General features: G+C 41.6%; 1 non-coding gene and 1 pseudogene across 1 annotated transcript; both read left to right on the forward strand.

Annotated features, from left to right (window-relative positions):
- The first annotated feature begins 648 nt into the window (after positions 1-648).
- Positions 649-4,982, forward strand: LOC138413969 (large ribosomal subunit protein uL22 pseudogene; annotated as a pseudogene).
- Positions 4,983-8,723: 3,741 nt separating this feature from the next.
- Positions 8,724-8,830, forward strand: LOC132419116 (U6 spliceosomal RNA). Its single transcript, XR_009518124.1, has one exon. It is a non-coding gene; the product is annotated as a U6 spliceosomal RNA (small nuclear RNA).
- Positions 8,831-15,236: the final 6,406 nt, after the last annotated feature.

Consider the following 15,236-nt stretch of genomic DNA (forward strand, 5'->3'; position numbering starts at 1 on the left):
AGAGTCCGCCTGCCGATGCAGGGGACACAGGTTCGTGCCCCGGTCCGGGAAGATCCCACATGCCGCGGAGCGGCTGGGCCCGTGAGCCATGGCCGCTGAGCCTGCGCGTCCGGAGCCTGTGCTCCGCAATGGGAGAGGCCACAACAGTGAGAGGCCCGCGTACCGCAAAACAACAACAACAACAACAAAAACTAGTAAACATTATCTCGCCCACCCTGCATTTTACAGATGTGTCCTATTGTCTCTTGACTGTACTTAGGCAGAGATGGGGTGCCCTCCAGGCAATGACAGATAATGGTAGGGAAGCCTAATTCTCGGAATCTAGTGAATTCACATTCCCAGCGGGTTGGACACACAATCTTGATGCAATTTGCAAAGAGAGAAGGGATGATCATCTTTTAATATCGCAGAGTCTGAAAACACCTATTTAAAAAAAAAATATCTGCAACTGGATTTCTTTTAGGTTCCCAGTATCCTAGGGTCACAGGAGGTCTTATCAGAGGCCTTTTCAGTTTCTGACTCTCTGCGGCATCCGCAGCAGCCTTCAGCGTTCCGGAAACCTGTCTTTCTGTGCATCTTGTCCCTAGGACAAGTTCTCCTAGGACATTCTTCCCCTCACCTGACACCAGCAGTTCTCTCTGCCCGATTATGCAGGACAGGGGAGACAGGAAACGCTTACTGCCAGAAGACATCCCAGTCTCTCAAACTGGGAAGCACACTTTGCAAGGAATGCCAAAGAACCAGCATGTCAATAAAAACAACGTGGCTTACGGTACCATACACTACCTTTTGATTGAATCGGGCAGGAGGTAGATGCCAGGCGTCTTTAGTATTAAGTCAGGGGACTCTGGCACAGAAGAAATGTCCTGTTTGGCTTTTGCCTTCATACCCAAGTGACTGAAGCCCTGCTTCTCTTTCTCTCACAGAAATATCCTTAGGGAGAAATAGTCCCTTCAAGAATTACTGATTAAATTGCATCGGTGCCTTTGGCTATAGTGATTTGAAACAAAATTGGACTTAGGTGTTTATTATGGAGCACAGTGATATATAAATAAGAGTAATTATACATCAACGCACAGAAACCACCATAAATTGTGTATATAACCTATAAACCACTGTAAATGCACAGAAAACAGAGTCCTGTTACCAACTCTTTGGAAGGGCAAACGTCCAAAATCTCTTAGTTGTAGGGACCACAAAAACAGCAAACGCAAACAAGAAACTGTAACTCTGAGGGTCATACATCCTGAAATGATGACCTCAATAAGTTTTGTGAACATCCAGCATCTTGTATACATACAATATGAAAGCAGTAAGAAAACTTTTCTTCTTGTGATGAGAATTCTTAGGATATACTCTCTATACAACTGTCCTATATAACAGGCAGCAGCGTTGATTATATTCACCATGTCGTACATTACACACCCCTACTCCTTATTCGTCTCTCTTTTTTTTTTTTTTTTGGCTTTGCCGGGTCTTAGTTGCAGCATGCGGACTTCTTAGTTGCGGCATGTGAGATCTTAGTTCCCCAACCAGGTATCAAACCCGGACCCCCTGCATTGGGAGCGTGGAGACTTACCCACTGGACCGCCAGGGAAGTCCCCTTATTCATCCTATAACTGGATGTTTGTACCTTTCGACCACCGTTATCCAATTCCCCGTCCCTTCAGCTCCCGCCTCTGGTAACTACCAATCTGATCTCTTTTTCTATGAGTTTGTTTGTTTTTGAAGTGTAATTGACCTACGACTCTATGTTAGTTCCTGATACACAAAACAGTGATTGGATACTTATATACATTTCAAAATGATTACCACGATGCCTAGTTAAGGTCTGTCACCATACAAAGGCATTATACATAATTAGGTATATTAAAAATTTAATATTGTGCATATTATGCATATATTATATTTAATACAATTATTTATAATATTTAATATAATAGTATGTATAATATAGACAACAGATATGTTATATAAATATATAATATATATCTTGCATATATAATGCAATACAATGCATATAAATGTAGTATTAGAGAAATCATAAATCATATTGTAAATAACATATTTCTCATAATATATCTTCATTTTACATTATTTTGAAACACTGGATGTTAACTAAACATATCGTGCTGATTTCTCAATGTATACATAAACCAAATTCGTTTTGTTGTACCCCCTAAACTAATGCAATGGTATATGTCAAATATCTTAATAAAACTGGAACAGAAGTTTTAAAATTAAAAAAAAAAAGAAAGAAACTCTGGTGGCCTCAGAAATCGATCAAGATTTACTGCTGCATCGTGGCTCTACCCAAGTAAGTGACCGTTTCCATGCTTTGAAAATCACGTGCGCCTGTCTTCACTCTTCTCCTATTTGGCGTTTTTCTCAGCCAGGGGTTGTATCACTTAATGTCTGTGGAGTCCCATGTGCTAAATAATTTTCATGTATTGTTCCCCAAATCCTCATCTACTGCATACATGAGCATTTTACAGGTGAGAAAACTGAGGTATAGAAGATTCAGTAATGGCCCAGACCCATGTAGACGGCTGGTGGTGGGATTAGTACCTGCAGGCGGTAGTTTGGACAGGTTGCATTTGCAAGCAGAGAAACTGCTTCTGCTCCCAGCGTGAGGTGTGGGTCACAGGTGGCAAGGGGAAGGCACGTAATGGTTCAGAGTAAAATACAGACAGACTGGGAACCAGGACGTTATTAGGATAACCCCAAGGTTGGGTCGATGGACATCTTTTTTAAGTGATTAAATCCCATCCACTTTTAACCTCAGACATGTAGATAATTACACCCAGCCCTTGATTTTAACTCTACAAGCAGGCTGATGAAAAAAGCAGTGTTACAAGTCTTTCTAAAAATGACAGACGTCGTGCAGAAAAATGCATTTACCAAGCCATGGGCATGCCATGTTTTGTCACGGGATAAAAAGGGTGACTTCCTTGTGGAGGGTTTATTGCTCATAAAGACGTTTGTGCCTCAGGCCTGGCCACAGGCAAGACTCTAGTTTATGACAGGTGTCCACTGCCCGGACATTGATGTGGCCAGGGAACCATCAGGACCCTGAATCTTTCTACAGGACAGCACACACACACACAGATCTGCGCGTTTCCAGTTTGATGGTCTGCAAACAGGCAAGACTTGCTCCAACAGGAATGAGAGACTAATGAGGTCACAAGGAAATCTCAGACATCTTCAAGTTGGCATTTGGGGAAAACAAAAAAAAGAGACGCTCATCTTTCAAATCTCACACCACCCTAGGTATGAAAACACAAGAAGAGCTGGAACATATCAGAAGAGAGTGACTGTCAGCGAAAAGACTGACATATCCTGAGGCTGTTGCCTCTTTCTCCCCCCTTTTAATTTGTTTGTTTCTTTAAATTAATTTTTATTGGAATAGAGTTGCTTTACAATGGTGTGTGAGTTTCTACTGTACAGCAAAGTGAATCAGCTCCACGTATACCTATATCCCCTCTTTTTTGGATTTCCTTCCCATTTTTTTCCCCCTTTTTAAAACATACAATATCTGTCTCAACTACTTCCTTTTCTTAGTTGTTTGCTGTCTTTAAATATCTGATCCTTCTTCTAACTCGTAAGTGGTCAGGGAAACCATTCGTTTTCAGCCCACCCCCAAACACCTTCAACGACCATCTATGAGGCACAAGACTGTATTTTCAGGCTTCTCCAGAGAAACAACTCCACCAATAGAACATACGTTAACACAGATATACAGATACAGACGGCGGCTGTGGATAGATATCCGTATAGATTTAGATGCAGATATGATTATGGATATAGAGGTAGCTATAGATATAAAGCAATTCATTACCAGGAAATGGCACGTGCAACTACGGATGCTAAGAAGTACCACAATATTTCTCCCCCTTCCCCCAAAACACACATGAAAACCCACCAAAGGAAGACCGTGTCAATGACAACAGGAATGGGATAGATATGGTGAACTTGAGTCCATGTCTTCCAAGACTCATTGGCATCTGAGGGACAAAATCTGTTGATGATACAGGGATATCGATTACGAGAGCCAAATTGAGCAGTATTTACGGAACCCCCTGATTCAGACACACTGGTCTTCTGTCTCCCAACCTGTGCTAGTACCTTCTGAAAATGGACGTAGGCTTCTCCCCTCGCAAGCACCCCTCAGGTAGCCTGTTGATAAGCCCTTGTCATCTCTTTCCGAACTCTGGTTGCTGAACCGGGACATTCACCCAAATGCTTTGCTTCTCGGAACCTTTAAAACGAGCACCCCATCATAGTCACCAGTGTGTCCACCTCCTCTCGTCCTGGCTTTCACGTTGCCCACTCTCCCTTGCACAGAAATTCAAGAAGAGTTTAAGAAATTATGATCTCTTTTTTTTTCCGGTAAGCAGCCTGAAGTGACCTCTAAAAGTGGGTTGCTATTCACTTGACCCGGAAAACCCTACAAGATCACGCAAGTCAAGAGGTTCAAAACTTCGTGTTCACTTTAAGAACACACATGAAACTGCCCGGGCCATTAACGGTAGGCATATCCGAAAGCCACCAAGTATCTGAAGGATGTCACCTTACAGAAGCGATGGGTACCATTCCGTCGGCACAATGCTGGAGTTGGTTGGTGTGTCCAGTGGGGCTGGATGCAGGGCCGGTGGCCCAAAAAGAGTGCTGAATCTTCACTGCACGTGCTCACAAATACAAAGTGTAACGCTGAACTTAAGGTCTTAGATGTAGATTCTCTGGTCAACGAGCACATCCAGGTGGACAAATCCCCCGCGATACGGCTCAGGAATTACAGAGCTCATGGTCGGATCAACCTGTACGTGAGCTCTCCCTGACACACTGAGATGATCCTTACTGAAAAAGAAGAGACTGTCCTTCAACCAGGAGAGGAGGTTGCAGAGAAGAAAAAGATATCCCTGAAGAAACCGAAGAAATGAAAACTTACGGCCCTGGGAATAAATGCTGCAAAAAGAAATTAAGATACACTGACCTCGATAAATGTAGGTCCATCAAATATGCAGAAATTATAACTATATGAAGGATATCGGTCCCTGAAAGGGATTCCAGGCGTGATTCTTCCTTTTTTTTTTGGCACGTGGGCCTCTCACTGTTGTGGCCTCTTCCGTTGCGGAGCACAGGCTCCGGACGCGCAGGCTCAGCGGCCATGGCTCACGGGCCCAGCCGCTCCGCGGCATGTGGGATCCTCCCGGACCGGGACACGAACCCGCGTCCCCTGCATCGGCAGGCGGACTCTCAACCACTGCGCCACCAGGGAAGCCCCCACAACTGCATTTTTATGTGTTTCTGATTTGCATCTTCTTTTCCGTGTGTCCCTCTCTTGTTCCCAACCACATGCCCTAATTTATGTCCACTTAGTTTTTTCCTAATCTTGCTGCTTTATCCTTTACAATTTTAACAGGGCAAAGCCAATCACTCATAACCCACAGCACAGCTTTTCAGAAAGCTTAATCCAGAAACACCTAAACAATTACTAACCTTAGGATATTAAGAATTTATATTAGATTCCATGGTGTTTTTTTTTTCTTCCAACACACCGAACTTAGAACAAAAATTTTTTTTCCCATTAACGTAAGAGACCAAAGACCAGCGAAGAGGAGCAGAGAAGACGTAACACCCTCAACCTCAAAGGGACAAAACTAAGATTACTGCCATTTCGGTGATTTTCATCTCCAAGACACATTACAATACAAAATCTTTATTTAAAAAAATCCACCTTTTTTCTGAAGATGCTGAGTGTGGGTACTTTCCAGAAGGTCTGGCATGAAGAGGACTAAATAATAAACAGGGAAAGGGTTTCCCTAGTCACAAAGGGCAAATTATCATTTTACATTGCGGGAATGCGTTTTGAATATACTATAAATGCTAACACTGGGCTTTTAAGACTTTATGATGTGGCCGTATTATTAGCATTTTTTGCAATTTTAAGACTCAGGGACTCAGTATTCCAACTCAGCTCATACACTGTGCTCAAATGTTCATGTTAAATGCTAGCCTTCAATCGAAAACACTGCTTGGACCAGAAAGGAAAAATGCCAGCTAGGAGTATGGAGTGCTTCTTATCAGGGGTCGCAACTTCAGGTCTTAGCTTAGGGAAAGTGGCACACAAATGCAGTACGATGTGCTGAAATTAAAACTGCCAGGGCTTCCGTGGTGGCGTAGTGGTTGAGAGTCCGCCTGCCGATGCAGGGGACACGGGTTCATGCCTCGGTCCGGGAGGATCCCACATGCCGCAGAGCGGCTGCGCCCGTGAGCCATGGCCGCTGAGCCTGCGCGTCCGGAGCCTGTGCTCCGCAACGGGAGAGGCCACAACGGTGAGAGGCCCGCGTCCGGCAAAACAAAAAACAAAAAAAAACTGCCGAAGCCACCAAAAACACAGCATTTTGAAAATTGCATTTTATTCCCCAAACTGAGGAATAATGCATTGTGGTGTAAGTTACAAGCCTGAGGGTCATTTTGTGAATCCTAACATATGCAGATTCTATGAAAGGGGCCCTCATAATGAAAATAACAGATAACCTTTACATCCAAGTATGTTCTAAAGAATGTACCTTGTAGTTGCTTCATCTGAATCTCTTTATGCTCTTTCTAGTAATACAAAAATACTGGGAGAGGAGGGACTTCCCTGGTGGTTCAGGGGTTAAGACTCCACGCTTCCACTGCAGGGGGCGAGGGTTGGATCCCTGGCTGGGGAACTAAGATCCCGCATGCCCCGTGGTGCAGACCAAAAAAAAAAAAAGTATTGGGAGTAGAGAGTTACGGAGGGAAGTCTTTGGTGCAGAGCGGTCAGGGGAGGCATCTCTGAAAGTGTTACATTGCAAAGGGAGTGAAGAAGCAAGTCGTGCTTGTGGAAGGGAAAAGGAACAGAGCCATCAAAGACGAACTTCCTGAGGTCTGCGTGTGATAGTGACGTTCTATGAGCTACAGAGAAGCACGTGAGAATGCGGAGGGAGCCCAGAAAGGACGGCTGGTGAGACATGGGGAGCAATGAGCTCAGAGGTGGACCAAGTTCTTGTAGGACTTCTGAGGACTTGATTTCACCGTGAATGGGACACGAGTCATTGCACGGTTTCGAGAACAAGACAGGCTTGCCCTGACTAGTCCATCCACAGACTAAGTGTCCATCAACAGAGAAATGGATAGAGAAGATGTGGTCCATGTATACAATGGAATACTACGCAGCCATGAAAAAGAATGAAATCATGCCATTTGCAGCCACATGGATGGACCTAGAGATGATCATACTAAATGAAGTCAGTCAGAAAGAGAAAGACAAATATCATATGATATCACTTACATGTGGAATCTTTTTAAAAATGATAAAAATGAACTTATTTACAAAACAGACTCACAGACTTCGAAAACAAGCTTATGGTTACCAAGGGGGAAAGGGGGGGTTGTGAAGGGACAGACTGGGAGTTTGGGATCAACATATACACACTACCATGTTTAAGACATATAACCAACGAGGACCTACTGTATAACACAGGGAAGTCTGCTCACTATTCTGTGATAACCCACATGGGACAAGAATCTGAAAAAGAACAGATACTTGTATATGTATAACTGAATCACTTTGCTGTACACCTGAAACTAGACAACATTGTTAATCACCTTTCTCCAATGTAAACTAAAAAAAACAAAATTTAAAAGAGTGACAAGGATGAAAGAAAAACACCAGAAATGAGAATATTACAGTTGGTAATGTGAACTATAATTGGGGTATGGAATAAAAGGATAAAAGTGTGGTAGTTGGAAATGTTTAAGATTCCAGACACATTTTGAAAGGAGAACAAATAGAATACGTTGATCAACTGAATGTGCATTATATATTAAAAGAGCAGAAGAAATACTTTAAGATTTTTGGTCTCAGCAACTGTTAGCCCAGCAGGATAATTTTCATGTGTATATGAGAAATACCATGGATGGACCAGAATTGAGAATAAAGGAAGGACTTAAGAATTCATTTTTTTGTTTGTGAGGGTTTTTTTTGTTGTTGTTGTTTTTGTTTTGGTACGCGGGCCTCTCACTGTTGTAGCCTCTCCCATTGTGGAGCACAGGCTCCGGACACGCAGGCCCAGGGGCCATGGCTCACGGGCCCAGCCGCTCCGCGGCATGTGGGATCTTCCCGGGCCGGGACATGGACCCGTGTCCCCTGCATCGGCAGGTGGACTCTCAACCACTGCGCCACCAGGGAAGCCCAAGAATTCATTTTTTAACATGCGGAACTGGAGATGCCTGTAGGGTGTGTAAGGTTTGTCAAACTGGCAATAGGATATGTAAGTTTAGACTTTTCTAAAGGTCTAGGACAAGCAAAGAATGAACTGAGGCTGGATAGAAACTTGGGAGTTACCAGGGATTAAAAGGTATTCAAACTGTAGAACAGCATGCTATTAAATATGAAGTGAATGTATGAAACGATGAGTTCATCCTATGAATGAGCCCAGAAACCATCCAAATTTTAGAGTTTGGGGAAAGCAGAAGGATTGCCAGAAGTGCTGGAAAACGAGTCCAGAGGACGTCCAAAATAATAGCAACATCTTGGGGGCCATGCAGAGAAAATGGTCAACTACTTCGAATAGAGCTGATACACCAGCCACAATGGGGGCAAAAAATAACCACTGTACTTGTCAGCAGAAACAGTAGGAACCTGGATAAACGTGTTCTTGGTGGAGTGGTCCCTCCTTTAAGAAGGAACATCTGTGCTCCCTTCGGCAGCACATATACCAAAATTGGAACAATACAGAGAAGATGAGCACGGCCCCTGCGCAAGGATGACACGCACATTCGTGAAGCGTTCCGTATTTTTATATGTATAACTGATTCACTTTGTTATAAAGCAGAAACGAACACACCATTGTAAAGCAATTATACTCCAAAAAAGATGTTTAATAAATAAATAAATAAATAAATAAAATGAATAAAAGAAGGGAAATCTTATTGGAGTAGATTCACAAAGAAGTTCAGGAGATGAACTTGATAGGGTGGGTACAGCTGAGCAGAGCTCTTTGGCAGTACTGAGGGATGGGGGTAAGCTTTGCAGGGTCCCAATTTTTTTTAAAGTGGTATATATTGCAGCACGTTCTATGTTGATGGAATGATGCTCTTGAGGAAACAGATCATCAGTTGAGAAGCAGAGGACAGTGTATCCACGGAGCATTGCCCTTGTGTAGTTGAGAGAAGATAAAACCTAGTGTCCTAGGAGGTGGATCGAAAAAGATCTTGCTGTGATTTATGTCAGAGTGTTCTGCTTATGTTTCCCTCTAAGCGTTTTATTGTGTCCGGCTTTACATTTAGGTCTTTAATCCATTTTGAGTTTATTTTTGTGTATGGTGTTAGGGAGTGTTCTAATTTCATTCTTTTACATGTAGCTGTCCAGTTTTCCCAGCACCACTTATTGAAGAGGCTGTCTTTTCTCCATTGTATATTCTTGCCTCCTTGTCGTAGATTAGGTGAGCACAGGTGCTTGTGTTTATTTCTGGGCTCTCTATCCTGTTCCATTGATCTATACTTCTGTTTTTGTGCCAGTACAATACTGTCTTGATTCCTGTAGCTTTGTAGTATAGTCTGAAGTCAGGGAGCCTGATTCCTCCAGCTCTGTTTTTCTTTCTTGAGATTGCTTTGGTTGTAAGGGGAGGATGGGTAAATTGGAAGACTGGATTGACACATAGACATAATATATAAAATAGATAACTTATAAGGACCTACTGTATAGCACAGGGAACTCTACTCAATATTCTATAATGGCTTATATGGGAAAATAATCTAAAAAAGAATGGATATATGTATAACTGATTCACTTTGCTGTACACCTGAAACTAACACAACATTGTAAAGCAACTATACTCCAATAAAAATTTTTTTAAAAAAGAAAAACCACCTAGTATCCCAAGGGAGGGGGTGAGTTTCGAGAAGAAGAGTAGAGAAAAGATATCCACACTGTGTGTGAGACTAGACAAATCACACACAGTCTGCAAAGTCCTCCCTCCTTTTCTCTACTATGGTCACACAGGACATACTTTTCTCTCCTGCTCTGAACTACTGAGACATGTAGCAAGATGTCCACTAAGAGCATCCGGCCTTGGGTCCTGAGGGTCTAGAGTCCTAAAAAGAGGCTAGTCACACAGGTGCAGACTGATGGACGACCTGCCATGAGGCTGAGCCCAAACATGGCTGCAGATACAAATCGTCCATCTTCATGTTTACATCAAGTCACGTTGTCTGTCTGCTTCCTCTAACCCACAGCCTTGGGTGTACAGAAAGACGTGGTGACCCGGTCACTCTGTGAACATTCGATTGGTCTCATTCTCCAAGTCTGACCGAGCTTCATCGTCATGGCTACAGAGACAAGTAAGGACTGAGTAAAACCTATGACTGAGCCACTCCATTAACACTTTCCTCAAGCCGGATCTATATAGATATAATAACATGGACACGTTCACTTGAAAACCTTTCCATTTTTCAGGAAAATGAAAAGCAAGTTCAGGGACTTCCCTGGTGGTCCAGTGGTTAGGACCCCACGCTTTCACTGCAGGGGGTGCGAGTTTAATCCCTGGCCGGGGAACTAAGATCCTGTATGCCGTGCAGCAGCAAGGCCAAAAAAAAAAAAAGGCAAGTTCATCGGCTCACTGTGAGAAGGTGTTGGAGATTTGATCAGAAAGGAGAAATGAAAATGCAGTCTTGGCAGAACGAATTAACTAAGAGAAGAGAGGAGAACTTTGGGGAATGACTGCTGTTTCCTGTGAGAGTAGCTATCGTAATTTAAAGTTAGCTCATTTGATATGTTGAGTGTTTTTCTCCAGCACCCTCAGGTCGGGGTTAGGAAAAGCTAGTCCAAGCAGGATTGGGGCTTGCTAACTGGTAAGCTAGAAAGCAGAGGGATAAGCCAGTACGGGGGGGAAAAAGCAAGGATCATGTATCACGGAATCCAAACCGTATTAGGAGGCAGGGGAAGACCTTTGGGGGTAAATGCAGGACGCTTATATTTCATAGCACTTCATAGTTTCTATAGCTATCTCACATGCAGCCAACCACTTTCTAGCCATGGTCACCCAAAGAGACTTGTGGGACAAATATTTTATCCTCACCTTTCAGATGAAGGATCTTGGAGACCCCTTATTACAACATGGTGCTCTAAAATTCAGGTCTGACTTTCCAACAGGGAAATGAAGAAAGAGATCAGGAAGCAGTGATGTTGGCATTTGAGTGAGCCCCTTTTTGGCATAACCTGGACGTCTTGCCATTTTCCTCCTTTGTGAGGAAGTAAATACATTCACAGTAAATCCCATACCATCATAGGTAAAGTTCTATTAAGGAACCAATATCCATCATTTTGCTTAAGTATCAACTGTGCTTAATAGATGGTGGGGATAAAATGCTAATTTCGAAAAGATACGTGCACCCCAATGTTCACTGCAGCACTATTTACAATAGCCAAGACATGGAAGCAACCTAAATGTCCATCAACAGATGAATGGATATAGAAGATGTGGTACATATATACAATGGAATATTACTCAGCCGTAAAAACAAAGAACAAAATAATGCCATTTGCAGAAACATGGATGGACCTGGAGATTGTCATACTGAGTGAAGTAAGTCAGACACAGAGAGACAAGTATCCTATGATATCGCTTATAGGTGGAATCTTAAAAAATAAGGGTACAAATGAACTTACTTATAAAACAGAAGTAGAGTCATGGATGTAGAAAACAAACTCATGGTTACCAGGGGGTAAGGGGGGGGGATAAATTGGGAGATTGGGATTAAGATAAACACACTACTATGTATAGATAACTATTTTAATAGTTAACTATAGATATTAGTTAACTATAGTTAAAACTATTTAAAACTATTTTAATAGTTAACTACAGATAATAGTTAACTATAGTTAAAATAGATAACTATTTTAATAGATAATAGAACCTACTGTATACCACAGGGAACTCTACTCAATATTCTGTCGTGGCATATATGGGAAACAGAACCTAAAAAAGAGCAGATATATATGTATATGTACGGCTGATTCACTTTGCTGTACACCTGAAACTAACATCACATTGTAAGTCAACTGTACTGCAATAAAAATTAAAACAAAAACAAAAAAACTGCTAAAAGAAACAATAGATGGTGGGTCCCACTTGATAAATGTCTTACCCCTATGCAGGTAGGAGATTAATACATGACCAGAGAAAACACTGCCTTTTCCTGTTTTCAGCACACTCCCTAAAAGGATAGACTTATACTTCTACCCTTTTGCAATGGCTGGATGGGCACCCTAACATTGAATTATTCATAAGCCAGGAGAGCTGGCTTCACCTCACTTCTGCTCAGAACGCTGCATGATACAGGAGGAACAGTCATGGGGTCCGCGGGTTTTCAGGGATTTCTTTGTACCAGGAATTGCCGCATTTTGGCCTGCATCACTTAATTTTAGTCTCACAACAGATATACAGTGGACCCTCGAACAACACAGGGGAGTCAGAGGCGCCTAGCAACTGCCCAGTCAAAAATTTTCCTATGAATTTACAAAAACGTCGGACCTCCATATTCACGGTTCCACATCCACCACGGATTCCATCAACCACACAGATTGGGCAACGCTGCAGGACGTAATTTTTTTTTTTTTTCAGTACAGAAGGAATACAGTTCTGTTACTGAATGGGCTTTAAACCAGAATGTGACACACATCACAGGCAATCTACTAAGAGATGGCAAAGACAAAATGAGATCTCCCCCTTTTATAAAGTCAAGCAGGTACAACCCGTTCCATACACATTTTCAAGATAAACAACTAATCTCAGGTGAGAGGACTTGGTAACACCATGTGTCACATAGTTCACCCTAAATTTTCCTGGTAATTGAGGTGCCCATCTATGTTAGCCAACTGGCTTTATCCAGAGGACAGACAAATTCTCATAGTCTATACCTTGGAGCTCAGGGCCCACTGAAGTTAGGCTCCTACCCTCCCACCAGCAAGAGGAAGATGTGGTGGTGTATCCCCTTGACATTTCTATTTCAGAGAGATGGCTCCCAGGCCCTAGAGAAAGACACGCCTGTGTTACAAAGCAGGCACAAGGCCCATCTAGTTCTCAAAAAGGATTTATACGCATTTCAAAGGAGGAAGGAAAAAACCTACAATCACAGGTCTTCTTAATTCTTTCTTTTTTGGCCATTACTCTGTTAAAAATTTATTTTAAATGTAGATGTAAAAAAGAAAGAGGAAAAACACCAGACAACACTTATGAACTAACATTCTCAGACAATCCTCCGTCCCAAATGCATGAAGATTTCTGGTGCACCTGGCATCATACAACACGTTTTACGTTATAGGAGAAACTCTAGCTGTTTCGTATTTTAAGCTGTCAAACTAATTTCAATATACACAGTGGAAAATGTCTAGATGTTTGAGATGTAATCATTTTTCATTATAAATTAATTTGTCCTTTATGATTTGAAATAAACATTTTACTTTGAGCATTCAGAGGTTCTAAACTAGTACTTTTTTTTTTTAATGAAGGGAGGGAAATCTCTTATTTTCCTTTTTCAATTTTTATTGGGGTATAGTTGATTAAAAATGTTGTATTAGTTTCTGCTGTACAGCAAAGTGAATCAGTTATACATATACATATATCCACTCTTTTTTAGATTCTTTTCCCATATAAGTCATTACAGAGTATTAAGTAGAGTTCCCTGTGCTATACAGTAGGTCCTTATTAGTTATTCATTTTATATACAGTAGTGTGTGTATGTCAATCCCAATCTCCCAATGTATCCCTCCCCCCCTTTACCCCCTGTAACCGAAAATTTGTTTTCTACATCTGTGGCTCTATTTCTGTTTTGTAAATAAGTTCACTGGTACCATTTTTTAGATTCCACATGTAAGTGATATCATATGATATTTGCCTTCCTCTGTCTGAATTACTTCACTAAATATAATTTCTGGGTCCATCCACGTTGCTGCAAATAGTATTATTTCGTTCCTTTTTTTAATGGCTGAGCAATATTGTATCATATGTATGTACCACATCTTCTTTCTCCTTTTCTCTGCTGAGGTTTACTATAATAAACCTCTTTCTCTCTATATATACACATCCTACTGGTTCTGTTTCTCTGAAGAGCCTCGAGTAAGCCACTGGTGCATACAATTCCATGTTTTGCTTATGTCCACAGATCAGCTTTTAAGAGATACAAAGGTGTCAATGCAAACACTGAGGAGAAGAACCTTCTGCTTTTTCCTTTGAGCATCTACCAATTAAAGATATCAAACAATACATAAAACATCAAACAATTCAGTAGCAGAAGGAAGGAAAGCATAGAAAAAGCACATGCAAAAGTACAACTTTCATGACTGCTTGAAAAATAGAACAGTGTATAGCTCACTTCAATTTTTTTTTCACTGACAAATCACATGTCAGTTTCATTTAGAGTCAAGAATGAACATTGCTGGGGGTGGCGTGTTATTACTGATTGTTTATTAGAATAGGCTGCTAAACCTTTCCTCACAAAGAAGTCAATTTTGCTTCAATGCCCTCATCTTTTAGAAAGGATCATTAGCTTTTTTCTAGCTGTTTGAACAATTCACATAGCACGATTGCCTCTTAGATATGAAACTCAAGTATTCTGGTTACATTAAGATAGACTAAGTATATTTTGGGGGGCTCATTGGTTAAAGAATACCATTACAACCTAGAATACGTAAAGCTGATTGAGTTGAGAATGAGTGTACGTGGTGGGGTAGAGCAGCAAACATCATTCTCAAGGGTGAAAAGCTGAAAGCAATTCCTCTGGGATCAGGAGCAAAGCAAGGAGGTCCACTCTTGCCTTTATTATTCAGCGTGGTTTTGGAGGTCCTGGCCACAGCAATCAGAGGAGGAGAAGTGAAGGGAATCCAGATTGGACAGGAGGAAGTGGGACTGTCGCTGTTTGCAGATGACATGGTGCTGTGCATAGAAAGTCCTAAGGATGCTACCAGAAAACTACCAGAGCTCATAGATGAATTTGCTAAAGTTGCGGGATGCAATTAATACACAGAAATCTCTTGCATTCCTATACACTAACAACGAAAGATCAGAAAGAGAAATTACAGAAACAATTCTATTTACCACCACAACAAAAAGAATAAAATACCTAGGAATAAACCTACCTAAGGAGGCAAAAGACTTTTACTCAGAAAACTGTAAGGTACTGAAGAAAGAAATCAAAGATGACACAAG

Source organism: Delphinus delphis, chromosome X (assembly GCF_949987515.2).
Source record: "Delphinus delphis chromosome X, mDelDel1.2, whole genome shotgun sequence".
Classification (NCBI taxonomy): domain Eukaryota; kingdom Metazoa; phylum Chordata; class Mammalia; order Artiodactyla; family Delphinidae; genus Delphinus; species Delphinus delphis.